The following is a 25,599-nucleotide window of genomic DNA, read 5'->3' as shown; positions in this document are numbered from 1 at the left end:
ATGTAGCCCATCAGGGTTAGGGTTAGGCAGAGTGTATGCATTGGTTTTGATCTTCCAGAATTCCCCTAGATTCTAAAACGGTCCATGCTGATTGGAAGGTAGAGAATGTAACCCCGCTATTCAAGAAAGGAGGGAGAGAGAAAACAAGGAACTATAGGCCAATCAGCCTGACATCAGCAGCCGGGAAAATGCTAGAATCTATTAGTAAGGGCGTAGTAACAGGGCACTTAGAAAATCATAATATGATTAGACAGAGTCAACATGGTTTTATGAAAGGGAAATCATGTTTGACAAACCTATTAAGAGTTTTTTGAGGGTGTAACTAGCAGGGTAGGATAAAGGGGAACCAGTGGATGTAGTATATTTGGATTGTCAAAAGGCATTCGATAAGGTGACACACAAGAGATTGTTACACAAGATTGGAGCTCATGGGATTTTAGGGTAATATATTAGCATGGATTGATGATTGGTTAATGGACAGAAAACAGAGAATAGGAATAAACGGGGCATTTTCAGGTTGGCAGATTGTAACTAGTGGGGTGCCACAAGGATCAGTACTTGCGCCTCAGCTGTTAACAATATAGATCAATGACTTAAATGAGGGAACCAAGTGTAATGTATCCAAGTTTGCTGATGATACAAAGCTTTGTGGGAAAGTAAGCTGTGAGGAGGACACAATGTGGTTGCAAAGGGATATAGACAGGTTAGGTGAGTGGGCAAGAAGGTGGTAGATGGAATATAACATGTGGAAATATGAAATTATCCACTTTGGTAGGAAGAATAGAAAAGCAGAATATTTTTAGAAGGTGAGAGACTAAGAAATGTTGGTAGTCAGAGGGATTTGGGTGCCCTTGTACACGAATCACAAAAAGTTAGCATGCAGGTACAGCAAGCAATTAGGAAAGCAAATGGTATGTTAGCCTTTATTGCAAGGGGATTGGAGTATAAGAGTAAGGAGGTCTTGCTGCAATTATATATGGGTTCTGGTGAGACCATGCTTGGAGTACAGTGTATAGTTTTGGTCTCCTTACCTAAGGAAGGATATACTTGCCTTAGAGGGGGTGCAACAAAGGTTCACTAGATTGATTCCTAGGATGAGAGGGTTGTGTAAAATGATTGAGATTGAGTAAAATGGGCTTATATTCTTGGAGTTTAGAAGAACGAAAGGTGATCTCATTAAAACGTGTAAAATTCTTAGAGGGCTTGACAGGGTAGATGCTGAGAGGCTGTTTCCCCTGGCAGGAGAGTCTAGAACTAGGGGTCACAGTCTCAAGATAAGAGGTTGGTTATTTAGGACCGAGATGAGGAAAAATTGCTTCACTCAGAGTTATGAATCTTTGGAATTCTCTACCCCAGAGGGCTGTGGATGCTCAGTCGTTGAGTATATTCCAGACTGAGATCGATAGATTTTTGGACACGAAGGGAATCAAGGGATAAGGGGATAGGGCAAGAAAGTGCAGTTGAGATAGAAGATTACCCATGATCTTATTGAATGGCAGAGCAGGCTCGAGGGGCCGAATGGCCTACTCCTGCTCCAATTTCTTATATTCTTAAATTCACGTTTGTCGCTCACAAGGCCAGCATTTATTGCCTATCCCTAGATACAACAGAGTGGCTTTCTGGGCCACATTACAGGGCAGTTAAGAGTCAACCACATTGGTATCGGAATGGAGTCAAGTGTAGGCCACACCGGGTAAGGATGGCAGGTTTTGTTTCCTAAAGAACATCAGTGAACCAGTTGAGTATTTGCGACAATCCGACAGCTTCATGGTCACTTTTACGGATACTAAATTTTTATGTCCAGATTTTTAGAACTGAATTGAAACTGCCATGGTGGGATTTGAATTCACATTCTCTGGATTATTAGTCCAGGCCTCTGCATAACTAGTCTAGTAGTACAGTCTATATAAATCAGAGTCAATTGAACCAATGGTACTGTAGGACATCCAAATAACCCCAAAGTAACAGAATTCTTAGCTTATCGTAAATCAGGAGCCTGACCTTTCTGGCAACCTGGAGTACAGAAGTACAGACTTGCAACCAGTTCAACAAACTTGATTTAACAGTCACCTTCCAGCTTTCCACCTTTAATTCATTTCTGAAACCCTACATTTCACAAAAGTACTTGTAGCCTCAAATGAGTACTACAAGCAGCTACCTCTTCTGTCTGGGCTGTGATTGCTCATGAAATACCCTCACACATTCTCGACTCCTGCAGCACTGCCATCATACTTGTGCTGTAGCAGAGCTGGAGTGGAGGGGAAGACATAGAGCACTTATTTGACTTTAAAGCATTCGGCTTAGCATATTTTTTAAACTTTTAACAAAGGTTCTTTGCTTGATCCTGTTATGGTTCCAAAATCTTGAAAAAGGATCATTTTTGAGATTTCAGGTAGTACATGAGGGAGCTTCAGGGGTTTACAATCAGCTCAATCCTTCCCTAAGCCATTTCAGTCCTTCTATTATGTAGCTACCAAGAAATGTATTTATTACCTTTATAATAGATAATCTTTTATTTTAAATTCCTGAAGAAAATTATAGCCACAGACAAAATAGGCTTGGATGGTTTCCTTCTGTTTTGAAATCTCTATGATCTCAATGGCAAGTTCCCAAATGTCCCAAGTTGCACACATGAAAACACATATTGATTATGTGACTCTTAAATGCAGTGAAAAAAATAAAACTACAAACTACATAGGTTTCTAAACAAGCTGGTATTCATACTGTATTTGTTTGACAAAATACAAAACAAATATTTCAAATCACTGCTTGCGCCGATCCCTTTATCTTGCCACTGTATCTATTTCTTAATTATCAATGCAATTTCTGCATGTCTCATTATTCAGTCCGCTGTCACTAAACTATTTCTCAAAATTTCTCCTCACAAAAGTTCAATCACTTGTAGTTTTTCACTGATGGTATACTCATTAGCAACCTCATAAAAATGGAAGGTCTCAAAGCTTTTATTAAATTTATTCTAAAGGTATCGAAACAGATTTTTCTTATTACAAAATAAATAAATGATATTCAAATCACTTCAACTCAATAGGATCGCAACTATTTTTCTATTTCAGCACTTTCTTCAGCAAAATAAATTCTAAATCCACCTAATATTATGGTTACAAAAGTGCAAATCAAACTAAGGTTCTAAAGCTGAAATGTTAGTGCTGCTCAATTATATCTGTAACGTATTAAAAACAGTTCATAGGTCACAACATTCCATTTCAATATGCATTGAAATGTTCTATATCAAACTTTCTCCGAGAACAATCATTGCAAAAGTGTCCACGTTTACCTGCAATATCAGTTATGCACGTAAGTGGTAATATGACAGATGTGTGCAATGCTACAGTCTGTCTGTCACATAGCATTATGCGATGGAACAGCTGCTAACACAATAGCTGCTATTTTGCAATAAGGGTATGGTTTAAAAAAAGACTGGGGGTAATTTTGACTTTGGGCGACAGAATAAAATAGGTGCTATCAGATCAGCCGCCAGTTATACATTTCTCCTGACTTTCATTTCCATTGACTGGGCAGCTGATCCGACAATGCCCATTTTTCACTGTTGCCCAAAGTCAAAATTACCCCCACTGTTTTCAGTGATTGAAATTGCAGGCTTCGGTCATTGGGTATTACCCAAGAACAGGCTTCTGAAATGTTTCTGCCAGCTCCAACACCATTTTGTTTACCTCTGATGTTAGTAGAGTTAGGTTCTTTTAAGTTTTTATTTTTTGAGATGAGTTAAAAAAACATATTTCACTTTTTATTCTTTTTAAAAATTACTTTTTGTCCCTCTCAACCCCTTCTGCCCCCACTGCCATTATCAATCCATCCTCCAGCCTGGCTGCCAGCTTACCATTTACTCCAGCATCAGGCCGTGATCATCCTTTGCTCACCCACTGTTCCAAAGTTTTTTTCCACTGCCTCTCCCTCTCCCCCTCCTCTTAAACTTCTGATTGCCTGCCTGATGTGGTATTTGCGTCCTCCTTGCTATCCTCCACTAATTTTCCTGGCCTGGTGCGTGCTTCTGTTGCAAGCCACTCTCCTTGTTTCTTTCCCATTGGCTTTCTCGCATGATGCCTCAGACATACCCAGGCATTGAACATCTTCATGCTCCACTGGCTATCCTGTTAGCTGCCTACCAGAGGGTGTCTCTGCTGAATGCCTCAGCCCTCCTAGTCTGCCCCACCCCATGATTTCAGTATCTTTCAGACCCACAGCTGCCAGTCCTCATCGCTGCCTTCCTGATGGCGCCCCCTCATCGCAATAATCAGAGAGAAAACAAATACAGTGAAACAAACACCACAGAAAAGGTGGCAAACAAACAAGGAAGTGGACTATCAACACTAAAATACATAAGGAAAACATTTAGAAACAAAGGTGCATTATACAAGTGCTGCATTAATGAGGGAGCCATTGAAATGAGTCACTTTATATCAGGGATTGTGATGAATGGGAGGACCTGGTGTGATTTTAATATATTATTTATATTTTTAATCAAAGATTTAATTCAGCTCTGATGGCATTTGATGCAAAGTGCCATATTATTTTTTTAAACAAATTAATTTCTCAGTCACCCCGTATTGTATAACATTTGGAAAGCAAAGGCTTCTACTTTCTTTCAAAGGAGTTTATATGAAAAATCAGTATAATGGTTTTATTTTAAGCTCTGGCAATATTTGGTGCAAAATGGCAATGCAACTAATTTTGAAAACATTAATGCATTGGCATCTTAAATAAATGAATGCATGCGTTGAGTTTTCCTGCTGAGGCAGACAAACATCAAAAAATAAATGTTTTATAATTTTTCAACTTTTGTTATTTATTCAATTTCTTTTTCATTTAGGTATTGTATTAGTTGGAGTTTCTTTACTTCAACTTCGTTAAGGCCTGATGTCACTTAATTTAGTGATCGAGGTAACAAAGGTCAATATTAAAATCCAATGGTATTTGATCACAACTGCTGAAAACTATAAACATTTACATTTAGTGATATATAGTTAAGGAAAATGAAGATAATTTGCTCTATCTACAAATTTAGCATACTTTATTGACTGCATTTAATAGTCAATTTCCTGCCTGATTTAAATAAATTACTTTTTAAAAAAAACTCTATACAGGAACATAGGAACTGCAAAGGATGATCAAGAAATTGATAGAGGGAGAAAATTGAATGAGAGTAAACCAGCAAGAAATACAAAAACAGATTATAAGAGCCTCTACAAGTATGAGAAAGGGAAGAGATTAGCGAAAGTAAATGTGGGTCCCTTAAAGGGAGAGACAAGAGAAATTATAATCGGGAAATTATAATTACAGCGAGGCAGTACTCAACTATTCTGTCTGAATATGGAAACTAAGCAATAATTCACTTTTATAAGTTCTTGAATGAGATTTGTTCAAAACTCTATAGATTATACAACTGTATCTACCTAATAAAGCACTGAGTTAAGGTTAAACAAATATTTTGTACCTGTTGTCACAGTAGAAGAAACAAAAAAATACCATAAATAGTGGGGAACCAGGGTCTAATGAGAGTGAGGAACTTAAAGCAATTAATATTAGTAAAGAAAAAGTAATGGAGAAATTAATTGGACTAAAAGCTGACAAATTCCCTGGGCCTGATAGCCTATTCATGAAAGAAGGGAGAGAGAAAACAGGGAAGTATAGGCCAGTTAGCCTGACATCAGTAGTAGGGAAAATACCAGAATCTATTATTAAGGACGTAGTAACAGGGCATTTAGAAAATCATATAATTAGGCAGAGACAACATGGTTATATGAAAGGGAAATTGTGTTTGACAAATCTATTAGAGTTTTTGAGGGTGTAACTAGCAGGGTAGATAAAAGGGAATCAGTGGATGTAGTATATTTGGATTTTCAAAAGGCATTGGATAAGGTGCCACACAAGAGGTTGTTACACAAGATTAGGGCTCATGAGATTGGGGTTGATATACTAGCATGGGTTGATGATTGGTTAATGGACAGAAAACAAAGAGTAGAAAAATAAACTGGTCATCTTCGGATTGGCAGGTTGTAACTAGTGGGGTGCCGCAAGGATCAGAGCTTGGGCCTCAGTTGTTTATAATGTGTATCAATGACTTAGATGAAGGGACCGAGTGTAATATATTCTAGTTTGCTGACGATACAAATCTAGGTGGGAAAGTAAGCTGTGAGGAGGACCCAAAGAGGCTGCAAAGGGATATAAATAGGTTACGTGAGTGGGCGAGAAGGTGGCAGATGGAGTATAATGTGGGGAAATGTGAAATTATCCACTTTGGCAGTAAGAATAGAAAAGCAGATTTTTTTCTAAAAAAAGGTGAGAGACTAAGAAATGTTGGTAGTCAGAGGGATTTGGGTGTCCATGTACACGAATCACAGAAAGTTAACATGCAAGTACAGCAAGCAATTAGGAAGGCAAATAGTGTGTTAGCCTTTACTGCAAAGGGTATTGGAGTATAAGCGTAAGAAGGTCTTGCTGCAATTATATAGGGCTCTGGTGAGACTACATCTGGAGGACTGTGTACAGTTTTGGTCTCACTACCTAAGAAAGGATATACTTGCCTGAGAGGGGTACAACAAAGGTTCACTAGATTCCTGGGATGAGAATTTTTTCACTCAGGGGGTTGTGAATCTTTGGAATTCTCCAGCGCAGAGTGAATGCACACTCTGAGTATATTCAAGACTGAGATCAATAGATTATTGGACACTAAGGGAATTAAGGGATATGGGGATAGGGCGGGAAAGTGGAGTTGAGGTAGAAGATCAGCCTGATCTTATTGAATGGTCGAGCAGGCTCGAGGGGCCATATGGCCTACACCTGCTCCTTGTTCTTATGGACGAAGAAAGACCAAGGTCCATCTAGTTCGCCTTCTACCGTCCTGGTAGTCACATGATACAATAATGGAGTTGTTAATATACTGAATATATTTTATAAGTCAATTAATTTTTCACTATAATATGTTTAAATTTAATCAAGTTGTAACTTCAGAACTATTAGAAACATGTACATTTAACCATGAGCAATGCCACGGGAGATAATCTATTACTAAACAAACAATACATAGATAGGCTTTAGGTCATGTTTAAAAACTGCTGTTCTATTAAAAACTCTATGTTTATAATCTTAATCTTATTAAGGAAGAAAGCCTTTACACTTTTTTTTAAAAAGTGCACCCGGGTTCTTTACTATACCCAATCATTCTACTTGACTTTGAATTGTAAATTACCAAAATTAGTTTAAAAAAGATTAAAATATAAGAGACTAATTTTACAAGTTTTGTAATTTAAGAAACTATCACTGTATTTAATAGCATGTTTTACTATTTTGCAAGATAAATGTTTAAAATTCTACTCAATACCCAAAGGATCCAAAATAGCAACAAACCTGAGCTTTTCAATGTTACTAATCTTTAGGCCAGCTGAAATAATGAAGGACTTTTTCTTTTCAATGCTGTTTTGGCAGTGACATATGTAAGTGAATCTTATTTATAGCAGGTTTATTTTATTTGCTTTGTCTTTTGACAGAAACACATTATGGGTTGATAGGAGCTACAGATCAACATTACTGGTTACACATCTCTTGCTCCCAACCCCCTTACCCCATAGATTTTACAATCTGTCTACTGAGAAAACACTATGCAATTGCACAATTGGTTTTCTTAAGAATCTTAACCTAGAAAGATAAGAAACATTCACAAATACTGCAGACCTTAAGAAAAGTATTACTAAAAAAGTCAGCCTAAAAAAAACAGTAAAGAAATTCAAAGTATAGAAGTATAGAAATGCATGTTTTAAATTCTGTTAACAAACATGTTTTTAAAAAAATTTTAATCACAGCAACGTTATACTATTTTGATGCTTGCATTTTTCACAAATAAATATTCATGTGTGTGAAAGCCCCAAAAAGGCATTTGAAAAGACAAAAAGGAGCAACTCTTGCAAGGTAATCACATCACTACACAGAAAGTGGTCATTGTCCCAATGCAACTCTGGTAAAAAAAAGAAATCACATATGTTTAGTAGAAAAGAAAATTTGGTCTTTGATTAATGTATTAAGGTTACAAGTCAGTGAATATGGGAGAATAAATAGCCATGCTCTTAGTGTATTTAGCAAATTATCAGAAAGCTAATTATCAGGTGTGACTCAGTGACTGTAGATGGGTGAGTTACATAATTGTTATAGGTGAGTTTCACCCTTTATAGCGTAGCAGACTTAAGATACTTTTGCATTGCTGTAAAGCTGCAGTCTGACTTTGCAGTTTAGTGCTTGGGCTTGATACTGTGGTGCCAAGGTGGGTTAGAAATGTTGGACCTCCTGGGTACTTCATAAATTTATGCAGAAGTTTTCCAATGTATTGAGAAAGTTGACCTTCTTATCTGTGCTTTCAAAACATTAAAGATTTGCCGGCTGGGGAGTGGAACTCTGCATCCAGGTGTATGCACCCATATGCGAAGATCTCCCGGGGTTATTAAGAGTGCAGCTTGCATTCCCCAGTATAACTTTGGTGCTGCTAGCTGTGCTTCACACTCTGCACCTACCAAGCTCACACCAGTAATGTATTATAACTGTAGCATAAGAATAGTTGCTTTGGAAAATACTGCACAGTATGTAGGAAAAACTTGACTGCCAGCTGACATCCCTGTATTAACCAACCCATCTGCATTACAACTAAAGATATAAAGTCACTGATGCAGTCACAAAACTAAAATAAAACAGTAAACAACTCAAAGTAAAACATTTCATACTCACTCACCAACACCACCAATTTTAGAGCTGTGCCAACCAAATATTCTTCAGATATATTAAAACCATCTGAAAAAGGACAGGATATAAATTGCAGTGTCTGGCACAGCAATGTGTTAATAACATATTGGACAAATCCACAACTTGCCCAGATTTAACATTTCTGACAACACAGGGAAAATGTTATCAGTGAATTGGTACCTTAGTTCCCAGTACCTTGAAGAATTGCCTCACCCATTTTATCAATACTTTCACATGTATTATTGAACCCTTCATTACCTGTTTCCCGTGTTAATTTTGTAAGACCATCACAGTGGAAGTCACCTCGGATGGAGCATCTTAGGCATTTACATTAGGGGAAGGAGAACAATCCTTAAAGTTTAAAAATACAATGCACTAAGGACGTTTTAGTTCAAAGCTAAATTTCAAAGCATCACATAGTAGTGAGTCAGTAGCTTGGTGTCGCAAAGTGCTGCGTCACACATCAATTGGATCAACATTTGCACTGCGATTCTCCACACAGTGGGCTTAGCAAGGGACATCACATTACAGGAAAAGAAAGTCCAACAACATGATACAGCATGTACCATCTCCCAACCCACAAAATATCAGGAACATTTAAGCTCCTCTACAAACTAAGGAACATGGAGAGTCCTCTTTAGAAAATGTTAAAAGGGGTAATTTTACAAAATTGCACCGTGCTTTAGAACCTCGCCCATTGGGACTGCATATCAGGAATTCAGGTGCACTCCCAATGAATGGACACAAAATTGTGGGGAACGCATCTCCAAATTACCAATTATGTGCTCCCAAAAGGAGACGCTCCACGCTGGGAGCAAGATTTTGTAAAATTACTCCATTACTCTCTGTTCCTTTACAGTCAAGCCTCTCTGCCACAGACCATAAACTAAGACCATCATATTGCAGCTTGCTTCGGTGGGCTCTAAGACCAGAAGGCTAAAGAGGGAAGCTCAGCCCATTAGCCTCAGTATCATCAGAAAGGAGCATTCTCTGTGTACTGGTAAGAATTACTGCACTACCATGAGCCAAACGCAAGACAGGTCACCACCAAGCCCAGCAGAACCATCTGAGCCACAGTAAGGGCACAGGTCATTGTCCATACAAGTCCTAAGACAAAGGGAGAGGTAGCAGCTCGATGCATAAATATTAATTGTAAACAATTTTACAACACCAAGTTATAGTCCAGCAATTTTATTTTAAATTCACAAGCTTTCGGAGGCTTCCTCCTTCGTCATGTGAACATCGTTCACCTGACGAAGGAGGAAGCCTCCGAAAGCTTGTGAATTTAAAATAAAATTGCTGGACTATAACTTGGTGTTGTAAAATTGTTTACAATTGTCAACCCCAGTCCATCACCGGCATCTCCACATCATAAATATTAAAACATTCAATCAAATCAGTTTATACTCTATTATGTGTGCATGAGGAGTAAATTGTACTGCTGTCAAAGAACTGTTTTGATGACTATTACTTCTGCTCTATCTAAACCTGGGGCAAAGGTCACAAGCAACAGCTACCATAACTCTTACATAAGCATCAACTTAACTGTGGCTATGTAATGAATCACCAAGTCCAGTCATTGCCCTGTCATTTTCTTCCTTCTATTTGTTTTTCTTTCTTTCACTGTTTGAAGAAAACTAAAATGCTTCCTCTTCTTGCCCCCATCCCCTTCTTAAATCACAGGTATCATGCTGCGGCTGCTGTTCTTAAGTTCTGCCACACGGTGCCCCTGTAACATTACAGCAACACCTAGTGGCAGAAATTAGGTCCTCTGTCAAGAATCGTTCATGTTGCTTCTGCCTAAAAATAGCTAGTCCCAGGCCTCAGATCAGTGGAATTTTGACTCCTGTCATCTTAAGACCATTGCCAACTCATGTGTTGGTCACATACTTCAAGCAGCTGACATTGCCATCATAGCAATATGGTAAAAGAACTTTCTGATGTTTCCCTTTAAGCTTCCAATGCAGCACCGATGCTTTGAATGTCCACAGATCAGCAGTGAAACCTAATGAAGGAATTGGTGTTCCATCATTCGCAAACTGTCAACGCCATTTTCAACTGTAATGTCTACCCTACTGTTGCACTGAGACACTAAGTTTCTTTAGAGTAGAAAGTTTAAAAATATTTTTGGCAGTGAAATGACCTTCAAAACTGACAGACTATTAGAAATATATAAAGTTTCTTAAAAAAAAAATTCACCATCTTAATCTGCACAAGTCTATTTGAAACTGTTTGATAATCAACAAATTCAACTTCCTGGTAATGAACTGCACCTCATCTCTCAGTAAGTGTACAGTACTGAGATCATAATCATTAATTCTGTTGGATTTTTCAGGAATTGAAAGTGCATGTACCAGGGATGTCCAAGCTTTTGTCTCCATGTGCCACATAGGTGCAAACCATGGAGTCTCAGGGGCTGCACATAAAGTTTAATCCCATTGATTTACAGATATCTCAAATTGCTGATATTAACAGATCTCAGTGCTCTGATTTAGGATTTATCCACCAATGAGGCAGCAGCATAAAAAAAATGTCTCTTTCAAACCTTCTGGCTCACTAAATTCAAACAGAACAAACAAGTAAATAAGAAATATAAGCATATAAACAACTATATAATATGCTACGGAGTGACTTCAAGACTTTATCTAGTATCAGGCTTCATTCTCAATGTAACCATCTGAAATCCATAATTAAATTAATGCTTTGTATTACAAAGATCTGACATACAGCACATCCAGGAAGCTCAAAATAATTTAGTTGATAAAGAATTAAATATTATGTTATCTTCTCAGTTCTTACCTAGGATTTAAATTATTCCCTTTAAGCTTCCAATGCTGCACCGGTACATCATATTAACCTAACCATCCGCTCCCCCACCACCAGCGCTCCATGGCTGCAGTGTGTACTGGATGCACTGCAGCAACTCGCCATGGCTTCAACAGCACCTCCCGAACCCATGACCTCCGCCACCTAGAAGGCCAAGGGCAGCAGGTGCAAGGGAACACAATCACCTCCAAGTTCCCCTCCAAGTCATAAAGCATCCCGACTTGGGACATATATCGTTGTACCTTAAGTTACTAGCCCGTAAAGTACCATCCCGATCGCTGCATCTCCTGAGACCCCCGACCTCTAGGCCTGGCCCTGACCTCCGACTCCCTCCCCATGTCACCGATCCCTTGACTTCCAATCTCCCTCCCCCAGGCTCCAGCCCCCAACCTCCCTCATCCACCCCCCTAAATATTTCTAGGCCAATGTCTTCCTTTACTGTATGGCTCACTGGATAAAATTGTGCATCACTGAAGGTGCCATTGTGAATCACTTTGAACTGCAAGTGCTGCTCCCGTCCACATCTTTTCCTTTAACCAGTATCAAAGACTAACAATCAGTGAACCAAGACTACAATATATTACAGTGGTTTTGAGAGTCACACATGTGTGAATCATTTCATTAATAAACAGTAGGATAGATTTTAATACAGTGGTGTATTACAGATAAGAGATATGGAGCTCTCCAGCAACATTAAGTTCCATAACAAAAATAATCAGAAGTCTCACCTTATTTACAAACAGCAGGATTATCATATCATGTATTCTGCAGTTCAATCAGGCAGAAATGCCGTTGGGAACAGACATCAAAACCTCAGATTATTTGGCTGTAATTGGCTTGTACAAATCGAGTGTCAAAAGATTGGACAATAGTTGGACAATTGCAGTATGCAGTGAGACATACTGTTACATTAATACTGGATATTCAATGTGGGCTTTTAAACAATGAAAATAGAAAAGATGGCTCATTTTAGTGAAGTAAAATGTAACGACCTCAGTGTGCATGCATGACTATACTGACACTAAAATTCTTAAAGATGAGAGAGTAGAATTTCTGCAAAAACCTTGGAGAAATGGCATGAACGGCTGTTTACCCCATTTTTCTGGGGTTTCCGCTGAAGTTACAGCAGAAGATCAGAAGAACCTTCACAGAAATTACTGGTGATGGCACAACCACAAAATAAATTAAGCTACTCCGTTAATTCTGCAGTGTTCTGAGTGACTCTCCGTCAATTCTATCTCAAACAGTATCACCACAGTCTCCAGACTTATTGGTTTGCTACCTTACCCGTTCTCAGCAATGCTTTTAAATGTATTAGATTCTTTAATTGGCATGTTTGTATGGTGATGCAAACCAATTCTCTTTTTTGAAAAAAGTGGAAAAGAGGAAACCGAGAAATTATCAAAAATAAATGCTGCAAACAAATTGTTAGCCAACACCTTCTCACGTCAGAACATGCACAATTACATGCCATCTTCCCCATATCAAGCTTCAGTGTTATACTTCACCGTTGACATTGTTCATTGTCAACATTCTCCTCACCCTGATACTGCTCTGCAATAGAAGGGAAAAGGTAATATAAAGCACCCTAAACCTGTATTCTAAAACAATAGATGGCCAGGGGATAACTCAAACAGATGCATATGGTTTAATTAGTTTTGAAATTGTACATGCCGGCCCAAAACCAGCCCCAGACTGCATACACATTTGAACTTCACCACTGACCATCTGTTACTCTATACCTTGCTTCTTCAGGTTAGAATTTCAGAATCAACGTATGGAATAATTTTATGCCATTCAGCCCAGACATAATCACAGTAATGAAACAGAAAGGAAGTATTACCTAGAATTTACAGCACAGAAACAGGCCATACGGTCAGTGTATATGCTCCACACGAGCCTCCTCCCACTCTATGTACTGAGAGCAATTAAACAAATATTTTGGTTCTGCCGTCACGGAAGTGGACACAAATAACTTCCCAGAAATGCTAGGGAACCAAAGGACTAGTGAGAAGGAGGAATTAAAGGAAATTAGTATTAGTAAAAAAACAGTGGAGAAATTAATGGGACTGAAAGCCGATAAATCCCCAGGGCCTGATAATCTGCATCCCAGAGTACTAAAAAAGGAAGCCATGGAAATAGTGGATGCATTAGTTGTCATCTTCCAAAATTCTATAGATTATCGAACAGTTCCTGCAGATTGGAGGATGGCAAATGTAACCCCACTATTTAAAAAAGGAGGGAGAGAAAACAGGGAACTACAGACCGGTTAGCCTATCAGTAGTAGGGAAAATGCTAGAGTCTATTATAAAAGATGTGATAACAGGACACTTAGAAACTATCAACGGGATTAGACAAAGTCAACATGGATTCATGAAAGGGAAATCATGTTTGACAAAACTACTGGAGTTTTTTGAGGATGTAACTGGTAGAATAGATAAGAGAGAACCAGTGGATGTGGTTTATTTGGATTTTCAGAAGGCCTTTCATAAAATCCCACATAAGAGGTTAGTGTGCAAAATTAAAGCTACTGGGATTGGGGGTAATATACTGGCATGGATTGAAAATTGGTTAACAGACAGGAAACAGAGAGTAGGAATAAATGGGTCTTTTTCGGGATGGCAGGAGGTGACTAGTTGGGTACCGCAGGGATCAGTGCTTGGGCCCCAGCTATTCACAATATATATCAATGATTTGGATGAGGGAACCAAATGTAATATTTCCAAGTTTACTGACAACACAAAACTAGGTGGGATCGTGAGTTGTGAGGATTTAGACAAGTCGAGCGAGTGGGCAAATACATGGCAGATGCAGTATAATGTGGATGAATGTGAAGTTATCCACTTCAGAAGGAAAAACAGAAAGGCAGAGTATTATTTAAATGGTGATGTACAAAAGGACCTGGATGTCCTTGTACACCAGTCACTGAAAGCAAACATGCAGGTGCAGCAAGCAGTTAGGAAGGCAAATGGTACGTTGGTCTTCATTGCAAGAGGATGTGAGTACAGGAGCAAGGATGTCTTACTGCAGTTATACAGGGCCTTGGTGAGACCACACCTGGAGTATTGTGTGCAGTTTTGGTCTCCTTACCTAAGAAAGGATATACTTGCCATAGAGGGAGTGCAGCGAAGGTTCACCAGACTGATTCCTGGGATGGCAGGACTGTCGTATGAGGAGAGATTGGGTCGACTTGGCCTGTATTCACTTGAGTTTAGAAGAATGAGAGGGGATCTCATTGAAACATATAAAATTCTGACAGGGCTAGACAGACTGGATTGCAGGGAGGATGTTTCCCCTGGCTGGGGGATCCAGAATGAGGGGTCACAGTCTCGATACGGGGTAGGACATTTAGGACTGAGATGAGGAGAAATTTCTTCATTCAGAGGGTGGTGAACCTGTGGAATTCTCTACCACAGAAGGCTGTGGAGGCCAAGTCACTGAATATATTTAAGAAGGAGCTAGGTACAAGACACAAAAGGCATCAAAGGGTATGGGGAGAGAGCGGGAATATGGTATTGAGAAAGAGGATCAGTCATCATCATATTGAATGGCTCGAAGGGCCGAATGGCCTACTCCTCCTGCTCCTATTTTCTAAGTTTCTATCTCACCCTATCAACATATCCTCCTATTCCTTTCTCCCTCTTGTGTTTATCTAGCTTCCCTTTAAATGCATCTATGCTATTCACCTCAACCATTCCATGTGGTAGTGAGTTCCACATTCTCATTATTCTCTGAGTAAAGAAGTTTTTCCTGAATTACCTATTGGATTTATTAGTGACTATCTTACATTTATGACCTCTGTTTTTGGATGTCGCCAAAAGTGGAAACATCCTATCTATGTCTACCCTAACAGACCCCTTCATAATTTTCATAATAGGTTACCGCTCAGTCTTCTCTTTTCTAGAGAAAAGAGCTCCAGCCTGTTCAGTCTTTCCTTATAGTTGTATCCTCTCAGTTCTGCTCTCATCCTTGCAAATTTTTTTGGACTTGCTCCAGTGTTTCTATATCCTTTTTGTAATGTGGAGACCAGTAATGTGCACAGTCCTCTAAGTGTAGTCCGTCCAAGGTTCTATATAAGATTATCTTCTAGAATTCCCTAGATTCTATAACGGACCCCGTGGATTGGAGGGTAGCCAATATAACCTCACTATTCAAGAAAGGAGGAGAGAGAAAGCAGGGAACTATAGGCCAGTTAGCCTGACATCAGTAGTACGGAAAATGCTAGAATCTAAAAGTAAGGACGTAGTAACAGGGCACTTAGAAAATCATTATATGATTAGTCAGAGTCAACATGGTTTTATGAAAGGGAAATCGTGTTTGACAAACCTATTCGAGTTTTTGAGGGTGTAACTAGCAGGGTAGATAAGGGGGAACCAGTGGATATAGTATATTTGGATTTTCAATAGGCATTCAATAAAGTGCCACACATGAGGATGCTACAGAAGATTAGGATTCATGGGATTGGGGGTAATATATTAGCATGGATTGAGGATTGGTTAACCGACAGAAAACAGAGAGTAGGAATAAAAGGGTCATTTTCGGGTTGGCAGGTCGTAACCAGTGGGGTGCGGCAAGGATCAGTATTTGGGTCTCAACTGTTTACAATATATATCAATGACTTCGATGAAGCGATTGAGTGTAATGTATCCAAGTTTGCTGACGATACAAAGCTAGATGGGAAAGTAAGCTGTGAGGAGGACACAATGTGGCTGCAAAGGGACATAGACAGGTTAAATGAGTGGGCGAGAAGGTGGCAGATGGAGTATAATGTGGGGAAATACAAAATTATCCTCTTTGGTAGGAAGAATAGAAAAGCAGAATTTTTTTTAAAAGGTGAGACACGAAGAAATGTTGGTATTCAGAGGAATTTAAGTGACCTTGTACATGAATCACAGAAAGTTAACATGCAGGTACAACAAGCTATTAGGAAGGCAAATGGTATGTTTTCCTTCATTGCAAGGGGGTTGGGGTATAAAAGTAAGGAGGTCTTGCTGCAATTATATAGGGCTCTGGTGAGACAAGACCTGGAGTATTGTGTACAGTTTTGGTCTCCTTCCCTAAGGAAGGATACACTTGCCTTAGAGGGGGTGCAACATAGGTTCACTAAACTGATTCCTGGGAGGAGAGGGTTGTCCAATGAGGAGAGATTGAGTGGAATGGGCCTATACTCTCTGGAGTTTAGAAGAATGAGGGGTGATCTCAAAGAATCATGTAAAATTCTAAGAAGGCTTGACAGGGTAAATGCTGAGAAGCTGTTTCTTGTGGCTGCAGAGTCTAGAACTAGGGACCATGGTCTCAAGACAAGGGGTCGACCATTTAGGATCGAGATGAGGAAAAAACTTTTCACTCAGAGGGTTGTGAATCTTTGGAATTCTCCACCCAAGAGGGTTGTGGATGCTCAGTCGTTGAGTATATTCAAGACTGAGATCGATAGATTTTTGGACACTAAGGGAATCAAGGAATATGGGGATAGGGTGAGGTGAGAGTGACTGCCCTTGACATCAGGGCAACATTTGAACGAGTATGGCACCAAGGAGCTCTAGTAAAACTGAAGTCAATGGGAATCAGGCGGAAAACTCTCCAGTGGCTGGAGTCGTACCTAGCACAAAGGAAGATGGTAGTGTTTGTTGGCGGTCAATCATCTCAGCCCCAGGACAATGCTGCAGGAGTTCCTCAGGGCAGTGTCCTTGGCCCAACCATCTTCAGCTGCTTCATCAATGACATTCCCTCCATCATAAGGTCAGAAATGGGGATGTGCGCTGATGACTGCACAGTGTTCAGTTCCATTCGCAACCCCTCAGATAATGAAGCAGTCCGTGCCCGCATGCAGCAAGACCTGGACAACATCCAGGCTTGGGCTCATAAGTGGCAAGTAACATTCGCGCCAGATAAGTGCCAGGCAATGACCATCTCCAACAAGAGAGAGTCTAACCACCTCCCCTTGACATTCAACAGCATTACCATCGCCAAATCCCCCACCATCAACATCCTGGGGGTCACCATTGACCAGAAACTTAACTGGACCAACCACATAAATACTGTGGCTACAAGAGCAGGTCAGAGGCTGGGTATTCTGTGGCGAGTGACTCACCTCCTGACTCCCCAAAGCCTTTCCACCATCCACAAGGCACAAGTCAGGAGTGTGATGGAATACTCTCCACTTGCCTGGATGAGTGCAGCTCCAACAACACTCAAGAAGCTCGACACCATCCAGGACAAAGCAGTCCGCTTGATTGGCACCCCATCCACCACCCTAAACATTCACTCCCTTCACCACTGGCGCACCATGGCTGCAGTGTGGATCATCCACAGGATGCACTGCAGCAACTCGCCATGGCTTCTTTGACAGCACCTCCCAAATCCACGACCTCTACCACCTAGAAGGACAAGGGCAGCAGGCACATGGGAACAACACCACCTGCACATTCCATCCCGACTTGGAAATATATTGCTGTTCCTTCATCGTCGCTGAGTCAAAGTCTTGGAACTCCCTACCTAACAGCACTGTGGGAGAACCTTCACCACATGGACTGCAGCGGTTCAAGGTGGCGGCTCACCACTACCCTCTCAAGGGCAATTAGGGGTGGGCAATAAATGTTGGCCTTGCCAGCGACGCCCACGTCCCATGAACGAATAAAAAAAGGGTGGGAAAGTGGAGTTGCGGTAGAAGATCAGCCATTATCTTATTGAATGGTGGAACAGGCTTGAGGGGCCGTATAGCATACTCCTGCTCCTTTTCTTAAGTTCTTATTTCTTATGTTCTTGACATAACTATTTTATTCCTCTAGATTTGAACCCCAGTGCTTTGTTTTATTGCATTGTTAAACTGCATTGCTACTTCCAATGATTCTGTGCCCCAAGATCCCTTTGCGCCTCTACCCTATTTAGACTCTTACTTTTCAAGGAGTGGGCAGCCTTCTTATTCTTCCTACCAAAATGTATCACCTCACAATTATCTATACTGAAATTCATTTGCCATTTACATGCCCATTCTGCAAGTTTATTAACGACTTCATGTACTTTATCGCAGTCCTCCTCAGTAATAATTATACACCTCAATTTGGTGTCATCTGCAAATTTTGATATTGTACTTCCAACTTATGTAAATAGTGAACAACAGTTATGCCAGCACTGATCCTTGTGGAACACCACTTTGCACCTTCTGTCAGTCTGAGTAACTACCTTTAACCCCTGCTCTCTGTTTTATAGCCAGTTTGCAATCCATTCTGCTACTTGCCACCTGGCTCCACATGCTCAGATCTTAGTCATGAGTCTACCTTATCAAAGGCCTTTTGAAAGTCCATGTATATCATATCCACTGCATTACCTTGTCTACACCTTTTGTTACTGCTTCAAAGAATTTACTAAGGTTGGTCAAGCATGACCTTGCCTTTTGAAATCTTCAATGCTTTCCCCCCCTCAGCCTCTGCACCGAGCGACTTCTCACCCTCGGTGATTTCAACCTCCATCTCAACTCATCATGTCCTCTCTCATCTGAGTTCACTGCCCTCCTATCCTCCCTTAATCTTTCCCTTCATATAAACGTCCCAACCCATATTCACGGCCACCCTCTCGACCTTGCTATCTCACGTGGCCTCTCTACTCCCATCGTGTCAATCACAGCTAAAGCCATCCCTGATCACTTCCTTGTATGCCTTTTCTCCTCATCCCCCTTTCCCCTCCCGACCCCATTTCCTTCTGTGCCCACCCCGGAATAAATTGTCCCCCAAATCACTTACAATAGCACCTTTAAATTCCCAACTGTCTAGCTTTGGCCCTCCATTCACCACAACATTTCTGCAGCTACCGATCTGCTCAATCAAACCCTCACCTCCACCTTTGTTGCCCATGTCCCCATTAAAACCATTACTCTCTCTCACCCTGATCGTTCCCCCTGGTACGGCACTCATCTCCGCTTCCTTAAGTCCAAGGGACACAGATTTGAATGTTTATGACAGACAACTCGTTTCGCCTATCATTGCCAGATCTGGCTGGACCACGTAAAGCACTATCAGGTCCTATTTTCCTCTACCAAATCTGCTCACTATTCCAGGATCATCCTGGAATGCAAAGATAACCCCTGGCTTCTCTTCTCTACTACAAACTGTCTTCCTAAACCCCTCTCCCCTGCCTCCTCCACCCTCACCTCCAACAAGCATGAGGAGCTCATGGACTTCGTCAATAAGATTGAGACCATCCGTTGAGCTGTCTCTGCTGCTTCCCTCTCTTCCCCAAGCCCACCAAGTCAAACTTCCTCTAAGGTTCCCCCCTGCCCTAGCCCTGAATTCGCATCTCTCTCTAGTTCATGCCCTCTCCAAGCTCATCTTGACCATGAGACCCACCTCCTGCTCCCTCAACCCTATTCCCACTAAACTGCTGACCAGCCAACCTCCCTTTCTGGCCCCCACGTTAGCTGACATTGTTAATGGTTCCCTCTCCTCAGGTACTGTCCCTCTCCCCTTCAAATCTGCTGGCATCACACTCCTCCTCAAAAATAAGACCCCTGACCCCTCTGTCCTTGCAAATTACCACCCCCATCTCCAACCTCCCTTTCCTCTCCAAAGTCCTTGAGCCAGTTGTCGCCTCCCAAATCCATGCCCATCTCTACCTCTCTCTCCTCCTTTAAGATGCTCCTTAAAACTTACTTCTTTGATCAAGCTTTTGGTCAATGTTCGACGCCGGTTTTGCCTGCCAATCTTTGATTCCAATTTACCCGGATCAGATCCGTTCTCATTCCACTGAAATTGGGCCTCCTCCAATTGAGTAATTTTACTCGAGTGCTCCTTGTCCTTTTCCATAGCTAATCTAAACCTTATGATACTACAATCGCTGTTCCCTAAATGTTCCCCCACTGACATTTGCTCCACTTGGCCCACTGTATTCCCCAGAACCAGATTCAGCAATGCCTCCTTCCTCAAAAGAAAAATGAATACACTAAGTGCACAGACAATAAAGGAGGATGACAAAACAGGATACAAAGATGTTAGGAAAGAAGTTTTAAAAAGAACAATTAGGAAGGCAAAGAGTAATTACGAAATGAAATGATCAAAGACTATAAAAAGAATTAGTAAAGTATTCTATAGACATAAATAACAAAAGGAAAATTAAGATAGGGGTAGGGCCACTAAGGAATGCAGGAGATAAACTCATAGGAAATGACAGTGAAATGGCAGAAATATTGAATGTATGTATATTATATAAATATATACAGACTGACAGAGAAAAAAAAGATTTTATCCTCTCTAAGTTTGTCTAGTTTATCAATTATCTCCCTCTTTTCTATCTTACATGTCGATATTCTTTTTGATCTCTTCTAATGTCACGTCTACCTTGTTGATCTCCCTGGTAAAAACTGAGGCAAAGTAACTATTCAATATTTCTGCCATTTCACGGTCATTACCTATGAGTTTATCTCCTGCATTCCTTAGTGGCCCTATCCCTATCTTAATTTTCCTTTTGTTATTTATATGTCTATAGAATACTTTACTAAATTCTTTTTATATTCTTTGATAATTTAATTTCATAATTACTCTTTGCCTTCTTAATTGTTCTTTTTAAAACTTCTTTCCTAACATCTTTGTATCCTGTTTTGTCATCCTCTCCTTTATTGTCTATGCACTTAGTGTATGCATTTTTCTTTTGAGGAAGGAGGTATTGCTGGATCTGGTTCTGGGGAATAAGGTGGGCCAAGTGGAGCAAGTGTCAGTGGGGGAACATTTAGGGAACAGCGATTGTCGTATCATAAGGTTTAGATTAGCTATGGAAAAGGACAAGGAGCACTCGAGTAAAAATACTCAACTAGAGGAGGCCCAATTTCAGTGGAATGAGAACGGATCTGATCCAGGTAAATTGGAATCAAAGATTGGCAGGCAAAACTGGCATCGAACAATGGGCAGTCTTTAAAGAGAAGATGGTTCGGGTATAGTCGAGGTACATTCCCACGAGGGGGAAAGGTAAGGCAACTAAAGCCAGAGCTCCCTGGATGACAAAAGAGATAGAGTGTAAGATGAAGCAGGAAAAGGGCACATATGACAAATGTCAGGTTGATAATACAAGTGAGAAACAGGCTGGATATAGAAAGCTCAGGGGAGAAGTGAAAAAGGAAATAAGAGGAGCGAAGAGAGAGTATGAGAATAGACTGGCGGCTAACATAAAAAGGGAATCCAGAAGTCTTCGATAGGCAAAGTGAACGGGTAGTAAGAGGAAGGGTAGGACTGATTAGGGACAAAAAAAAGAGATCTATGCATGGAAGCAGAGGGCATGGCCAAGGTACTAAATGAGTACTTTGCATCTGTCTTTACCAAGGAAGAAGATGCTGCCAAAGTCACCGTAAGAGAGGTAGTTGAGATACTGGATGGGCTAAAAATTGATAGAGGAGGTACTAGAATGGCTGGCTGTACTTAAAGTAGATAAGTCGCCCGGTCCGGATGGGGTGCATCCTACGTTACTGAGGGAAGTAAGGATGGAAATTGTGGAGGTACTGGCCATAATCTTCCAATCCTCCTTCAATACAGGGGTGGTGCCAGAGGATGGGAGCATTGCAAATGTTACACCCTTGTTCCAAAAAGGGTGCAAGGATAAACCCAGCAACTACAGGCCAGTCAGTTTAACATTGGTGGTGAGGAAACTTTTAGAAACAATAATTTGGAACAAAATTAACAGTCACTTGGACAAGTGTGAATTAATTAAGGAAAGCCACCACAGATTTATTAAAGGCAAATCATGTTTAACTAACTTGATTGAGTATTTTTGATGAGGTAACAGAGGGTCGATGAGGTCAATGCAGTTGGTGTTGTGTACATGGACTTTCAAAAGGCGTTTGATAAAGTGCTGCATAATAGGCTTGTCCTCAAAGTTGAAGCCCATGGAATAAAAGGGGCAGTAACAGCATGGATACAAAATTGGCTAACTAACAGGAAACAGAGAGTAGTGGTGAACGGTTGTGTTTTTCAGACTGGAGGGAGATATAGAGTGGTGTTCCCCAGGGGTCGGTACTAGGGCCACTGCTTTTCTTGATATATATTAATGACTTGCACTTGGGTGTACAGGGCACAATTTCAAAATATGCAAATGACACAAAACTTGTAAGTGTAGTGAACAGTGAGGAGGATAGTGAAAGACTTCAAGAGTATTTGACAGGCTGGTGGAACGGGTGGAGACATGATAGATGAAATTTAACGCAGAGAAGTGCGAAATGATATGTTTTGGTAGGAAGAATGAGGAGAGGCAATATAAACTAAATGGTACAATTCTAAAAGGGGTGCAGGAACAGAGATCAGGGGGTACATATGCACAAATCATTGAAGGTGACAGGGCAGGTTGAGAAAGTGTTTAAAAAAGTATACGGGATCCTGGGTTTTATAAATAGAAGCATAGTGTACAAAAGCAAGGAAGTTATGAAGAACCTTTATAAAACACTGGTTCGGCCACAATTGGAGTATTGTGTCCAATTCTGGGCACCGCACTTTTGGAAAGATGTAAAGGCCTTAGAAAGGGTGCAGAAGAGATTCACTAGAATGGTTCCAGGGATGAGGAACTTCAGTTACGTAGATAGGCTGGAGAAGCTGGGTTGTTCTCCTTAAAGCAGAGAAGGTTGAGAGATTTAATAGAGGTATTCAGAATCATGAAGGTTTAGACAGTAGACAGAGGGAAACTGTTCCCATTGGCAGAAGGGTCAAGAACCAGAAGACATAGATTTACGGTGATTGGCAAAAAACCAAAGGCAACATTACGAAAAACTCTTTTACACAGCGAGTAGTTATGATCTGGAATGCACTGCCTGAGGAGGTGGTGGAGGCAGATTCAATCTTTCAAAAGGGAACTGGATAAGTACTTGAAGGGAAACAATTTGCAGGGCTATGGGGAAAGGGCGGGTGAGTGGGACTAGCTGGATTGCTCTTGCAGAGAGCCAGCACAGACTTTTTTCTAAAAATTTGTTCATGGGATGTGGGCGTCACTGGCGAGGCCGGCATTTATTGCCCATCCCTAACTGCCCTAGAGGTGGTGGTGAGCCGCCTTCTTGAACCGCTGCAGTCCGTGTGGTGAAGGTTTTCCCACAGTGCTGTTAGGAAGGGAGTTCCAGGACTTTGACCCAGCGATGATGAAGGAATGGCGATATATTTCCAAGTCGGGATGGTATGTGACTTGGAGGGGAATGTGCAGGTGGTGTTGTTCCCATGTGCCTGCTGCCCTTGTCCTTCTAGGTGGTAGAGGTCGCGGGTTTTGGAGGTGCTGTCGAAGAAGCCTTGGCGAGTTGCTGCAGTGCATCCTGTGGACGGTACACACTGCAGCCATGGTGCGCCAGTCGTGAAGGGAGTGAATGTTTAGGGTGGTGGATGGGGTGCCAATCAAGAGAGCTGCTTTGTCCTGGATGGTGTCGAGCTTCTTGAGTGTTGTTGGAGCTGCACTCATCCAGGCAAGTGGAGAGTATTCCATCACACTCCTGACTTGTGCCTTGTAGATGGTGGAAAGGCTTTGGGGAGTCAGGAGGTGAGTCACTCGCCACAGAATACCAAGCCTCTGACCTGCTCTTGTAGCCACAGTATTTATGTGGCTGGTCCAGTTAAGTTTCTGGTCAATGGTGGCCCCCAGGATGTTGATGGTGGGGAATTCGACGATGGTAATGCTGTTGAATGTCAAGGGGAGGTGGTTAAACTCTCTCTTGTTGGAGATGGTCATTGCCTGAAACTTGAATGGCGCGAATTTTACTTGCCACTTATCAGCCCAAGCCTGGATGTTGTCCAGGTCTTGCTGCATGCGGGCACGGACTGCTTCATTGTCTGCGGGGTTGCGCGAATGGAACTGAACACTGTGCAATCATCAGCGAACATCCCCATTTCTGACCTTATGATGGAGGGAAGGTCATTGATGAAGCAGCGGAAGATGGTTGGGCCTGGGACACTGCCCTGAGGAACTCCTGCAGCAATGTCCTGGGGCTGAGATGATTGGCCTTCAACAACCACTACCATCTTCCTTTGTACTAGGTACGACTCCAGCCACCGGAGAGTTTTCCCCGATTCCCACTGACTTCAATTTTACTAGGGCTCCTTGGTTCCACACTCAGTCAAATGCTTGATGGGCCGAATGGCCTCCTTCTGTGCTGTAACCATTCCATGATTCAATTTTACCCATATCTCTTTATTCATTCATGGTGTCTAATTATTGGCTAATTTGTTGTTTTCTTAGTGGAATACATTTCTCCTCAAATCTATTGATCACTTTTTAAAAATATTTCCCACTGCTGTTCTATCTCTTTGTTTGTCAATATTATTTTCCAGTTTACCTTCCCTAATTTCATCCTCATCCCCTCAAAACTGGCTTTTCCCAATCTATTACTTTATCTATCTTATGTCTCTCTAATAATTATATAGGTATAAATTTCAACAAAAAGACAGATACATCAACTATTGTAGCCACACCCTGAGGAAAAAAGGATCTGTTCTATATTTCTAGGAACTTACACACTCTATGCAATACTAAACCTCACAAGATAATCACTGACAAACAATACAATGAAGAATAAGCCAGCTCTTCTTCCTGCATGCAATCATAGTACTCTCATGTCATTCTCAGAAAATGTAGGAGGGTAAAGGAATGAGCACTATGATATATTAAATTAACATTCCTTACATTTATAACAATCTACTGAGTCATCACACAAAAACAAAAACCTGAGACTGAGCATTCCTTGTGTGTATATGTGTGCGTGTGTGAATTAAATCCACAACAAATGGTTGGCAGTAAATAAGCTGTAGTTGAACTATAGGCTTTCTGCTGCCATTCATTAATCACTGAACCATGCATTTGTGAATAATATACAAAGGTGGCTATAGACGGGTACAGCACAATATTCAACATTTCACGGTTATCACACCTGCAGTAAAATTCCACAAAAAAGAGTAATTGAAAATGGCAGTGAAAAAAGTAGCTTGCTTACATTTGCCTGCATAAGAAGTCACTGCATTCCAAAAGTAATTTGCTGTGTGATGATCTTTGAGACATTATTGC

The 25,599-nt window shown here is 40.9% G+C and overlaps 1 protein-coding gene across 18 annotated transcripts in view; it reads right to left on the bottom strand.

Moving 5' to 3' along the window:
- LOC137318255 (cAMP-regulated phosphoprotein 21-like) overlaps nt 1-25,599 on the bottom strand; it is a 455,290-nt gene that overhangs the window by 216,578 nt on the left and 213,113 nt on the right. For 14 of the 18 annotated variants that reach the window (XM_067981189.1, XM_067981224.1, XM_067981218.1 and 11 more), the window contains one exon: nt 8,756-8,814. The exons of the other annotated variants lie outside the window; for them this stretch is intronic. The gene's annotated coding sequence lies outside the window, so the exon portion shown is untranslated. The remainder of the gene's footprint in view (nt 1-8,755; nt 8,815-25,599) is intronic. 18 annotated transcript variants of the gene reach the window in all.

This window comes from Heptranchias perlo, chromosome 3 (assembly GCF_035084215.1).
Source record: "Heptranchias perlo isolate sHepPer1 chromosome 3, sHepPer1.hap1, whole genome shotgun sequence".
In the NCBI taxonomy this organism is placed as follows: domain Eukaryota; kingdom Metazoa; phylum Chordata; class Chondrichthyes; order Hexanchiformes; family Hexanchidae; genus Heptranchias; species Heptranchias perlo.
The sequence above is the reverse complement of the archived record's forward strand: the minus strand, read 5'-3'. Positions and strand labels throughout refer to the sequence as shown.